Raw genomic sequence first — 12,809 nt, forward strand, 5'->3', positions numbered from 1 at the left:
TTGTGTCCCTAATACTGCTGATTGTGTCTGCTATATCCCTCCCTGGTATGCTGTAAGCCTGCGTGCTTCCCACTATTGTCCCTATCACCCTCTTAATCCTATTTGCCAGTACTCTTGCTAGTATTTTATAGTCACTGTTTAAACAGCTAAGCGGCCTATAGTTTTCAAGTCTATCCCTACTCCCTTTCTTATATATAATACTAACTAACCCTGTCGCCATACTAACCGGCATCTCATCCTTCTCTTCCATCCATTTAAACAATCTGTCCAACAGTGGCGCTAGTTCCTCTTTAAACTCTATGTAAAACTCTCCCACTAACCCATCTAACCCTGGACTTTTATTCCTGCCTAACCCTACTATGGCTGCTTCTATTTCACCTATCCTTATCTCTCCTTCACACATCCCCTTCGCATCTTCGGTCAACTTAGACTCCATTTTCTCCAGCACATGTTTCATGCTCTCTTCATCAACCTCTTCTTTCCTAAATAGTTCCCTATAAAATTCTTCTACCCTTCCAACAATCCCTACAAAATCCGTTATTGGTTCTCCATTTTTCCCTTCCACCTGCTCCAAATAATTATTTTTCTGTTTCGTCCTCTCTAACCCTAAAAAGAATGCTGTACATTTCTCTCCCTCAACCACATATCTAGCCCTACTTCTAACTATTGCTCCCATGCATCTCTTCTGTTCTACCGCCTCCAGCTCACTTTTAATTTTATTATACCGTTCTAATGCGTGCCCTACCCCCTGGTCCACCCTCTCTGCTTCTCTAGCTAACTCTTCCTTTAGTCTCCTTTCCCTCCCTCTTTCCCTTCTATTCCTATCCCTGCTGTAGCTCATGCTCAACTTCTTTAGCTCCCCCTTCATCTCCTCCCACCACCTCCCCATATCCTCCTCATACATGCTCTCATTCTTTCTCCCCATTATACATTCTCTCACCTTTTCCTTGTACCTTTCTTCTTTGAGCAACATCCCATTCAGGCACCACACACCTCCCCCCCTCCTCTCACACCCATGACCTAATCTAAATTTCAGCACCACATGGTCACTGAGCGTAGTTACCCTATAATCAATTTCTCCCATTTTGCTTGCTAGACTCTCCGTACTCAACACTAAATCAATCCTACTCTGTTTTAATTCCCCTTTCACCATCTGTCTCCTTGTAAATATGCGGCCTCTTGGATTCTTTTCCCTCCACACATCTACCAGTCCATTTGCTCTCATTACCTCCTTCAATACTCTTCTTGAGGAGTCATTTTTGAAACACACACTTGCAGACGCATCCAGCCTTCCACACCACACATTAAAGTCGCCCACAATTACGCATTCTTTCCCACACATTCCCGCCATTCTCTCAAAAAACTCCCGTCTCTCCTTTTCCTCATTTGGTGCATACACATTCAACACTTTCAATTCCAGGTGTTCAAAAGTAATCCCTATCACCCTCCCATCACCATCATCCTCACTTTCTCAATCCTTCCCTTTTTAACTAAAATCGCCACTCCCTCGAATACATGTCCCCATTGTTTGCATACACATCTCCCATCCACTCTCTCTCTACCTCCTCCACACATTTCTCATCCCAGTGTGTCTCTTGCAAACATATAATGTCAGCCTCACACAACATCAAGACTTGGCTTCGCCTACAACTAGTCCTAAGCCTATTTGCATTAAAAGAAGCAACAGACACCATTAATAGTACAAATGAAAAGAAAAGAAAACAAATAAATCGTCTTTTTTTTTAGACACAACTTCCCTGTGAGACTGTACTTAATTATTTTCCTACTTCTGCAGCCATTTATGCTTAGGGACAATACATTCACAGAACCAGCAGCAAGGAAGACCATTATGTTAGGCAGATACATTTACACTTTTATTTTTTTTTTTCCCCGCTCACCTTTTTCTTTGATTTGTCTTTTGTTGCCCATAACCCCTGTCTCTTTCTCATCTCTTTGGCTTCAGAGAAGTCCATGTCCGACTCACCAGATATCTCTGTCTGCTGTGATGTCTGCAGCCCAGTACCGCTCTCTCCCCTCTCCTCCATGTCAAGGGAGGACCCGATCTCGAACTGATCCTCAACCCCCCCCCAGTTCCCGCGGCCCAGACTGAACCGTCTGTGCTGGTGCCCTCTCCGGCATTACTGCCTCTGCCTCCACCGCCGTATCTGCTCCATGCACCGCCTCGACAGCGATCCTCACTTGTGTCATGGCCGCCGAGCCCACCACCCTCGAGACACGCCTTCCTCTTGCCTTGGCTCCCAGTCTCTGGCTCTCTTCCATTCCCAGCCATGATGCGGGCTGCAGCCCGCCCCTCGGTCCCGGCTGCGTCGTTGCTGGCATCGGCGTTTCTGGCACCGTTGTCTGCACGGGTGTGGCCCCTGGCTCCAACGCTGCTCCTGCTGCCTCCACATCTGTAGCTCTCGCCCCGACACTCTCGGGCTCCCGTCTCCGCCGTCGCCACTGGCCCCTCCACGTCCTCAGCAATCACCACCAGGTCCATCACCGCCGTCGCTGGCTCCTTGGCCACTCCGCTCACCTGCCCCGGTGTCAGCCCAGTGCTGGGGCCCGTCACCTCACCCTCCGCCAGTAGGTCTGCCTCGGGCTCAGGCTGCACATCGCAGCTGGCCCCCACCTCCTCCTCATCCATCTGGGTCTGCTCCTCGTCCTCTCCCCCAGGCCCGCCGGAATCCGTAGCGCTGTTTAGGTCAAACAGCTCCTCCTCCGTCCCTTTCTCCTCCTCCACCACCAGCTCTCCCACACACACACATGCCTCAGGCATTTTGTTACATTGTCTACATCTCTGTCCCTGCTTCATGGCGCACTCTCTGGCGATATGGCCCTGCTCGCCACACTTGTGGCACAGAAACTCTGGGCACTCCCTGAGAATGTGGCCCGGCTGCATGCAGCCCCTGCATATTTTTGCCTGCCCGTCGTGGAGTACCCTAAAGTACTCCGATCCTAGTGCAGTCTCAAATTTTGTGGAGTATGGCAGGGACTGCACGCGCTCCGTGAAACGTACTTTCAGGTACCTGGTTCCGTCTGTCACCCGTGAGCCGGGCCACATTCTCCTCCTGATGGCAGAAACTGACATTACACCCTAGCTGGCCAGTTTAGTCAGGATGCTTTCATCAGCAATATAAAACGGTAGATTCAGGAAAGAAACTACCAGTTCATTATTTACAAGTTCAGACGCATGCACCCGCATATCACCCACCCTGAAGCCCTCCATTAATTTGTTCTTTGCTGCCAGATCAGCCATGGTTAGTTCGTATTTTCTGGGTGAGATAGCTCTGCACGCCAGTAGAGCCCCACACTGCCTCTGGATCTGGGTGATCAGCCCCATTGCCGTGATATTATCTCCGCCCTCCAGCTCTACATTCACTGTCAGTCTCTTCAGGTCATTCGTACTCCTCACCTTCTCCGCAGCCCTTTGTGCTGCATTCTCCTGCTCGCTCCTCACCGCTACCACCAGGTTATTCACCGCAGCTGCAGCCGGGGCCTCGCATCTCTCTGTAGCCCGGGTGGGCATCTCCTTCCTCGTTGTCAGTATTCCATTCCTTGTCACGCCATCTTTCGCCGTCTGCATGGGGATGTTCATTCGGATTGTCGTTACACCAGGCAGGGTCATACCGTCGTTGTCAATCATACCAGGGGTGTCCGTGTTCGTCATCATTGTACCAGGCAGGGTTCGGTTCACAGGTGTGGCAGTCATCTTCTCCGCAGCCCTTTGTGCTGCATTCTCCTGCTCGCTCCTCACCGCTACCACCAGGTTATTCACCGCAGCTGCAGCCGGGGCCTCGCATCTCTCTGTAGCCCGGGTGGGCATCTCCTTCCTCGTTGTCAGTATTCCATTCCTTGTCACGCCATCTTTCGCCGTCTGCATGGGGATGTTCATTCGGATTGTCGTTACGCCAGGCAGGGTCATACCGTCGTTGTCAATCATACCAGGGGTGTCCGTGTTCGTCATCATTGTACCAGGTAGGGTTCGGTTCACAGGTGTGGCAGTCATCTCGGGAGGGGAAAAAAAAGCGCTCTTTTACAAACAATTGTAAAAAGAGGGAAAAACACGCCAAAACGACGGACTTTAAACACTTCCCCCCGAACAGTGAGACACTGTCGGGGGTACTAGAACGAACAATCAAACAATTAACAAAGAAAACCACTCAGGGCATGTATGAAAAAACGAGTATAGTGTAGAGAAAAGCAGGAGCAGCAAACAAGCGTGCCTGCAAACAGGATCACAATCAGCCAAGTCCCACAATGCACTCTGGTCCTGACAGGTGAAATCCTAATTGTGCCTGGGTTTCACGAGTTACATCTAAATAGACATCATGGGCTGCCTCGATCGCAAGGTTCTGCTCTATTCCGCGTAACTAAAATGTCGTTGTCTCATGAATTTGATTTGAAGTTAGCTCATGAATGAGATTTTGAAGGGCTTTAATTTCAAAATGCTACATCAGAATGTCCTGTAACACACCCAAGTATAGCTCGGGTAAATGTCTACAAATTCATCCCAGGTTAAGTCCTAGTTTAAAACTTCGAAGCCCAACATGGGGCTCGAACCCACGACCCTGAGATTAAGAGTCTCATGCTCCGTCTGAACTAGCCGGGCCCTGTACATTGAACAAAAGGTTGAGAGTTCGAATCCCACCTTCGGTGATAGTCTTTTGTACTGTGGACTACTGTTGTCAGGGGTTGCCTTTCATTTGAAGTTAGCTCATGAATGAGATTTTGAAGGGCTTTAATTTCAAAATGCTGCATCAGAATGTCCTGTAACACACCCACGTATAGCTCGGGTAAACGTCTACAAATTCATCCCAGGTTAAGTCCTAGTCTAAAACTCTGAAGCCCAACATGGGGCTCGAACCCACGACCCTGAGATTAAGAGTCTCATACTCTGCCGTCTGAGCTAGCCGGGCCCGGTACATTGAACAAAAGGTTGAGAGTTCGAATCCCACCTTGGGTGATAGTCTTTTGTACTGTGGCCGACTGTTGTCATGGGTGGACTTCAGTCCTGTAACACACGCCTCCGCCAACCCATCCCCCACTGTTGACATCAGTGGTCTGGGAGGATGCTGATTGTCGGCTTGATTCTGACACCAACTCCAGCTGGATTTACATTGACATTCTGTGTAACTTGCTACATCAGAATGTCCTGTAACACACCCAAGTATAGCTAGGGTAAATGTCTACAAATTCATCCCAGGTTAAGTCCTAGTCTAAAACTTTGAAGCCCAACGTGGGGCTCAAACCCACGACCCTGAGATTAAGAGTCTCATGCTCTGCCGTCTGAGCTAGCCGGGCCTGTTAAAGCTAACAAAAGGTTGAGAGTTCGAAGCCCACCTTCGGTGATAGTCTTTTGTACTGTGGACTACTGTTCTCAGGGGTTGCCTTTCAATTGAAGTTAGCTCATGAATGAGATTTTTAAGGGCTTTAATTTCAAAATGCTACATCAGAATGTCCTGTAACACACCCAAGTATAGCTCGGGTAAACGTCTACAAATTCATCCCAGGTTAAGTCCTAGTCTAAAACTCTGAAGCCCAACGTGGGGCTCAAACCCACAACCCTGAGATTAAGAGTCTCATGCACTGCCGTCTGAGCTAGCCGGGCCTGTTAATGCAAACAAAAGGTTGAGAGTTCGAATCCCACCTTCGGTGATAGTATTTTGTACTGTGGCCGACTGTTCTCATGGGTGGACTTCAGTCCTATAATACACGCCTCCGCCAACCCATCCCCCACTGTTGACATCAGTGGTCTGAGAGGATGCTGATTGTCGGCTTGATTCTGACACCAACTCCAGCTGGATTTACATTGACATTCTGTGTAACTTCTAGCAAAGTAAAATACATCTTTTGAACTAACAACTAAATCCATGTTGCACACCTTAAAGCAATTTGGTTTTCTATGTTCTCATGATTTCATTCAGTCAAAATGGTACCTGTAGATATTCAAGGAAAACTTTGTTTTCTACAGAAACCACAGCAGAGGTATCTGTTTTGCCAAACTACAAGGATGAAACTTGCAGGTAAAATTATCTGTCAGAAGTGGGGTTTGAACCCACGCCTCCATTTGGAGACCAGAAGTCTCTAATCCTAATTGTGCCTGGGTTTCACGAGTTACATCTAAATAGACACCATGGCCTGCCTCGATCGCAAGGTTCTGCTCTATTCCGCGTAACGAAAATGTCGTCTCATGAATTTGATTTGAAGTTAGCTCATGAATGAGATTTTGAAGGGCTTTAATTTCAAAATGCTACATCAGAATGTCCTGTAACACACCCAAGTATAGCTAGGGTAAACGTCTACAAATTCATCCCAGGTTAAGTCCTAGTTTAAAACTCTGAACTAGCCGGGCCCTGTACATTGAACAAAAGGTTGAGAGTTCGAATCCCACCATGGGTGATAGTCTTTTGTACTGTGGCCGACTGTTCTCATGGGTGGACTTCAGTCCTGTAACACACGCCTCCGCCAACCCATCCCCCACTGTTGACATCAGTGGTCTGGGAGGATGCTGATTGTCGGCTTGATTCTGACACCAACTCCAGCTGGATTTACATTGACATTCTGTGTAACTTCTAGCAAAGTAAAATACATCTTTTGAACTAACAACTAAATCCATGTTGCACACCTTAAAGCAATTTGGTTTTCTATGTTCTCATGATTTCATTCAGTCAAAATGGTACCGGTAGATATTCAAGGACAACTTTGTTTTCTACAGAAACCACCGCAGAGATATCTGTTTTGCCAAACTACAAGGATGAAACTTGCAGGTAAAATTATCTGTCAGAAGTGGGGTTTGAACCCACACCTCCATTTGGAGACCAGAAGTCTCTTTGCTGAGGAAGGAGTGAACCCTTGAGTCTGGCGCCTTAGACCACTCGGCCATCCTGACAGGTGAAATCCTAATTGTGCCTGGGTTTCACGAGTGACATCTAAATAGACATCATGGGTTGCCTCGATAGCAAGGTTCTGCTATATTCCGCGTAATGAAAATGTCGTTGTCTCATGAATTTGATTTGAAGTTAGCTCATGAATGAGATTTTGAAGGGCTTTCATTTCAAAATGCTGCATCAGAATGTCCTGTAACACACCCACGTATAGCTCGGGTAAACGTCTACAAATTCATCCCAGGTTAAGTCCTAGTCTAAAACTCTGAAGCCCAACGTGGGGCTCGAACCCACGACCCTGAGATTAAGAGTCTCATGCTCTGCCGTCTGAGCTAGCCGGGCCCTGTACATTGAACAAAAGGTTGAGAGTTTGAATCCCACCCATCTTTTGTACTGTGGCCGACTGTTCTCATGGGTGGACTTCAGTCCTGTAACACACGCCTCCGCCAACCCATCCCCCACTGTTGACATCAGTGGTCTGGGAGGATGCTGATTGTCGGCTTGATTCTGACACCAACTCCAGCTGGATTTACATTGACATTCTGTGTAACTTCTAGCCAAGTAAAATACATCTTTTGAACGAACAACTAAATTTCACGAGTTACATCTCAATAGACATCATGGGTTGCCTCGATCGCAAGGTTCTGCTCTATTCCGCGTGACGAAAATGTAGTTGTCTCATGAATTTGAATTTGCCTTTCATATGAAGTTAGCTCATGAATGAGATTTTGAAGGGCTTTAATTTTAAAATGCTACATCAGAATGTCCTGTAACACACCCAACTGTAGCTAGGGTAAACGTCTACAAATTCATCCCAGGTTAAGTCCTAGTCTACAACTCTGTAGACTAGAATCTGTCAGAAGTGGGGTTTGAACCCACGCCTCTATTTCGAGACCAGAAGTCTCTTTGCTGAGGAAGGAGTGAACCCTTGAGTCTGGCGCATTAGACCACTAAGACCACGCTACATCAGAATGTCCTGTAACACAACCAAGAATAGCTGGGGTAAACGTCTACAAATTCATCCCAGGTTAAGTCCTAGTCTAAAACTCTGAAGCCCAACGTGGGGCTCAAACCCACAACCCTGAGATTAAGAGTCTCATGCTCTGCCGTCTGAGCTAGCCGGGCCCGGTACATTGAACAAAAGGTTGAGAGTTTGAATCCCACCTTGGGTTATAGTCTTTTGTACTGTGGCCGACTGTTCTCATGGGTGGACTTCAGTCCTGTAACACACTCCTCCGCCAACCCATCCCCCACTGTTGACATCAGTGGTCTGGGAGGATGCTGACTGTCGGCTTGATTCTGACACCAACTCCAGCTGGATTTACATTGACATTCTGTGTAACTTCTAGCAAAGTAAAATACATATTTTGAACTAACAACTAAATCCATGTTGCACACCTTAAAGCAATTTGGTTTTCTATGTTCTTATGATTTCATTCAGTCAAAATGGTACAAAATGGAGCTAGCCGGGCCCGGTACATCGAACAAAAGGTTGAGAGTTCGAATCCCACCTTCGGTGATAGTCTTTTGTATAATGTACTGGCGGATGTCAAATAAGAAGCTGTCTACCAAAACTGTGTATTTTAAGAGTGCGTAGAGGTTCCATGGTGTAATGGTCAGCACTCTGGACTCTGAATCCAGTGATCTGAGTTCAAATCTTAAGCTAGAGTAAAGGTCAAAAAATGCAACCTTTCCACATCTCAGGAAAGGTTGGACTTGTGTGGCCATGCTTCAGGTACAAGTGAGAGCGGCGAGGAGTGTCTTGACCTTCACCAGAGTGATCTAAGAATGAAGTACTATTGTCAGGGAGTAAAATGGTTTCCACTTGAACCATGGATGCACACTTTGCATTATGTCTTGTAATCACCATAAAAAAGAAGTTTGACTGAGATTTCAACTCAGGTTCTTGCCGTTAGAGTCATCAAGGGACCCGTATACTCCATCAGAGGTGCTTGTTGGATGGTTGACCATTTTTGGAAACCCCATCCACCGACAGCTTTTCGACGTCAGTTGGGGGCTGTGTCCAACCATTTGTGTGTTAAAAAAACACAAGGGGCTGTGTTAGTGGGGTCAACGGCAATGAATACTGATTCAAGACGTCGTGTTTGCGGAACATATCAATGCACTTAAAGCTCATAGATGGCAAAACAAAGCAAATTTAAGTTTTTTTCAGTCAGGATGGCCGAGCGGTCCAAGGCGCTGCGTTTAGGTCGCAGTCTCGACTGGAGGCGTGGGTTCGAATCCCACTTCTGACAGCAATTGTTTTTCACTGGTTCCGTTGACTGTAACATGATATTGTGAAAGAAATCTTAGCAATGCTTTGTGTGTTAAGGAGCAGGCATTTGAGAAAATAAGGAGCATTTGAGAAAATACTGCAACAGCAGCATTTGTAAGCCTCTACATTATCAACCAGTGTAATCTTACCATGTATTTGTATACAGTTGGCCTATATGTTACTGGATTCATTGTTTGTAGGAACTCTCTCAAAACTATTTCTTTACTTGTCAGTTCCCAAATCCTCTGCTGAGCTTACGAACATTTTTAAATGAGCCTGAAACGGTTTCTGTGTCTTGTTAGCTTCTTAGTCATTGGTACCGTTGTATGCCTTCAATGTCCTATTACCTGTACAGATAACGTACTGGCGGATGTCAAATAAGAAGCTGTCTACCAAAACTGTGTATTTTTAGAGGGCGTAGAGGTTCCATGGTGTAATGGTCAGCACTCTGGACTCTGAATCCAGTGATGTGAGTTTAATTCACAGTGGAACCTGATTTTAAGCTAGAGTAAAGGTCAAAAAATGCAACCGTTCCACATCTCAGCAAAGGTTGGACTTGTGTGGCCATGCTTCAGGTACAAGTGAGAGTGGCGAGGAGTGTCTTAACCTTCACCGGAGTGATCTAAGAATGAAGTACTATTGTCAGGGAGTAAAATGGTTTCCACTTGAACCATGGATGCATACTTTGTATTATGTCTTGTAATCACCATAAAAAAGAAGTTTGACTGAGATTTCAACTCAGGTTCTTGCCGTTAGAGTCATCAAGGGACCCGTATACTCCATCAGAGGTGCTTGTTGGATGGTTGACCAGCTTTGGAAACCCCATCCACCCACAGCTTTTCGACGTCAGATGGGGGCTGTGTCCAACCATTTGTGTGTTAAAAAAACACAAGTGGCTGTGTTAGTGGGGTCAACGGCAATGAATACTGATTCAAGACATTGTGTTTGCGGAACATATTAATGCACTTAAATGTCATAGATGTCAAAACAAAGCAAATTTAAGTTTTTTTCAGTCAGGATGGCCGAGCGGTCTAAGGCGCAGTCTCCACTGGAGGCGTGGATTCGAATCCCACTTCTGACAGCAATTGTTTTTCACTGGTTCCGTTGACTGTAACATGATATTGTGAAAGAAATCTTAGCAATGCTTTGTGTGTTAAGGAGCAGGCATTTGAGAAAATAAGGAGCATTTGAGAAAATACTGCAACAGCAGCATTTGTAAGCCTCTACATTATCAACCAGTGTAATCTTACCATGTATTTGTATACAGTTGGCCTATATGTTACTGGATTCATTGTTTGTAGGAACTCTCTCAAAGTATGCATCCATGGTTCAAGTGGAAACCATTTTACTCCCTGACAATAGTACTTCATTCTTAGATCACTCCGGTGAAGGTTAAGACACTCCTCGCCGCTCTCACTTGTACCTGAAGCATGGCCACACAAGTCCAACCTTTGCTGAGATGTGGAACGGTTGCATTTTTTGACCTTTACTCTAGCTTAAAATCAGGTTCCACTGTGAATTGAACTCACATCACTGGATTCAGAGTCCAGAGTGCTGACCATTACACCATGGAACCGCTACACCCTCTAAAAATACACAGTTTTGGTAGACAGTTTCTTATTTGACATCCGCCAGTACGTTATCTGTGCAGGTAATAGGACATTGAAGGCATACAACGGTACCAATGACGAAGAAGCTAACAAGACACAAACCGTTTCAGGCTAATTTAAAAATGTTTGTAAGCTCAGCAGAGGATTTGGGAACTGACAAGTAAAGAAATAGTTTTGAGAGAGTTCCTACAAACAATGAATCCAGCAACATATAGGCCAACTGTATACAAAGACATGGTAAGATTACACTGGTTGATAATGTAGAGGCTTACAAATGCTGCTGTTGCAGTATTTTCTCAAATGCCTGCTCCTTAACACACAAAGCATTGCTAAGATTTCTTTCACAATATCATGTTACAGTCAACGGAACCAGTGAAAAACAATTGCTGTCAGAAGTGGGATTCGAACCCACGCCTCTAGTGGAGACTGCGACCTCAACGCAGCGCCTTGGACCGCTCGGCCATCCTGACTGAAAAAAACTTGAATTTGCTTTGTTTTGCCATCTATGAGCTTTAAGTGCTTTAATATGTTCCGCAAACACGATGTCTTGAATCAGTATTCATTGCCGTTGACCCCACTAACACAGCCCCTTGTGTTTTTTTAACACACAAATGGTTGGACACAGCCCCCATCTGACGTCGAAAAGCTGTGGGTGGATGGGGTTTCCAAAGCTGGTCAACCATCCAACAAGCACCTCTAATGGAGTATACGGGTCCCTTGATGACTCTGACGGCAAGAACCTGAGTTGAAATCTCAGTCAAACTTCTTTTTTTATGGTGATTACAAGACATGATACAAAGTGTGCATCCATGGTTCAAGTGGAAACCATTTTACTCCCTGACAATAGTACTTCATTCTTAGATCACTCCGGTGAAGGTCAAGACACTCCTCGCCACTCTCACTTGTACCTGAAGCATGGCCACACAAGTCCAACCTTTGCTGAGATGTGGAAAGGTTGCATTTTTTGACCTTTACTCTAGCTTAAAATCAGGTTCCACTGAGATTTGAACTCAGATAACTGGATTCAGAGTCCAGAGTGCTGACCATTACACCATGTAACCTCTACGCATGCTTAAAATACACAGTTTTGGTAGACAGCTTCTTATTTGACATCCGCCAGTACGTTATCTGTGCAGGTAATAGGACATTGAAGGCATACAACGGTACCAATGACAAAGAAGCTAACAAGACACAGAAACCGTTTCAGGCTCATTTAAAAATGTTCGTAAGCTCAGCAGAGGATGACGAACACTGTAGACTGTAACGTAGGGGTGTCAAACTCAATCAGAGGGCCAAAATTAAAAATGAAGGCTACGTTGAAGGCCAAATCGGGTCAACATTTAATAAATAGGATAGAATGGATGTTGGCGAAAGTGCAAAAAGAAATAGGCTACATTCTTTTATGCATACGTACCAGAGCGAGATGTTTGGCTTTTGGCATTTTTTTTTGGCTGCCAGTTTCATAATGTCTGGGGTTAGGTTCTGTGGTATGGAAACCCTCAGTTGAAGGAGTGAAGGTGTGCATCATTGACGACTCCTTAGTTCATCTTCATCAAAGAGAAAAGCTGCTCACGTACGTGCTTCCAAACATGCAGAGCAATTGAGCAGCATGTAGGCAGAGTTGAGGCATCATTTCGGGGATGAAGCTTGGATTGTCATTACTCTGGAGGTCTATCAGCTTTTGCAAAGCTTTGCTTTGACATATTACTGTATTTAAGGAGTAAACCAACTGAAACCTGACATTCCATGTCACGTGAAGCTGCTTGGATCTTGATGCGTGTCTATTCGTGGTGGTACAGTACGGGTGCTTTGAGCAGCCAAAAAAGAAAAAGGAAGACCTACTTCAGCAATAATTTCTCATATTTGATATAATATGTAACCACATTATAATGCACATTATCTTATTCTGATGAAATTTTAAAAAGGGAGCTCCGAAGTTAAAATATCACCACTATTGCCAGGCCCGCTGGAGGGAAGGGAGGCACGGGAGAGCCAGACCCAGGGCTGTGCGGTGCAGACTGTCAGACACCTGCTGCA

This window comes from Melanostigma gelatinosum (genome assembly GCF_949748355.1).
Source record: "Melanostigma gelatinosum genome assembly, chromosome: 6".
In the NCBI taxonomy this organism is placed as follows: domain Eukaryota; kingdom Metazoa; phylum Chordata; class Actinopteri; order Perciformes; family Zoarcidae; genus Melanostigma; species Melanostigma gelatinosum.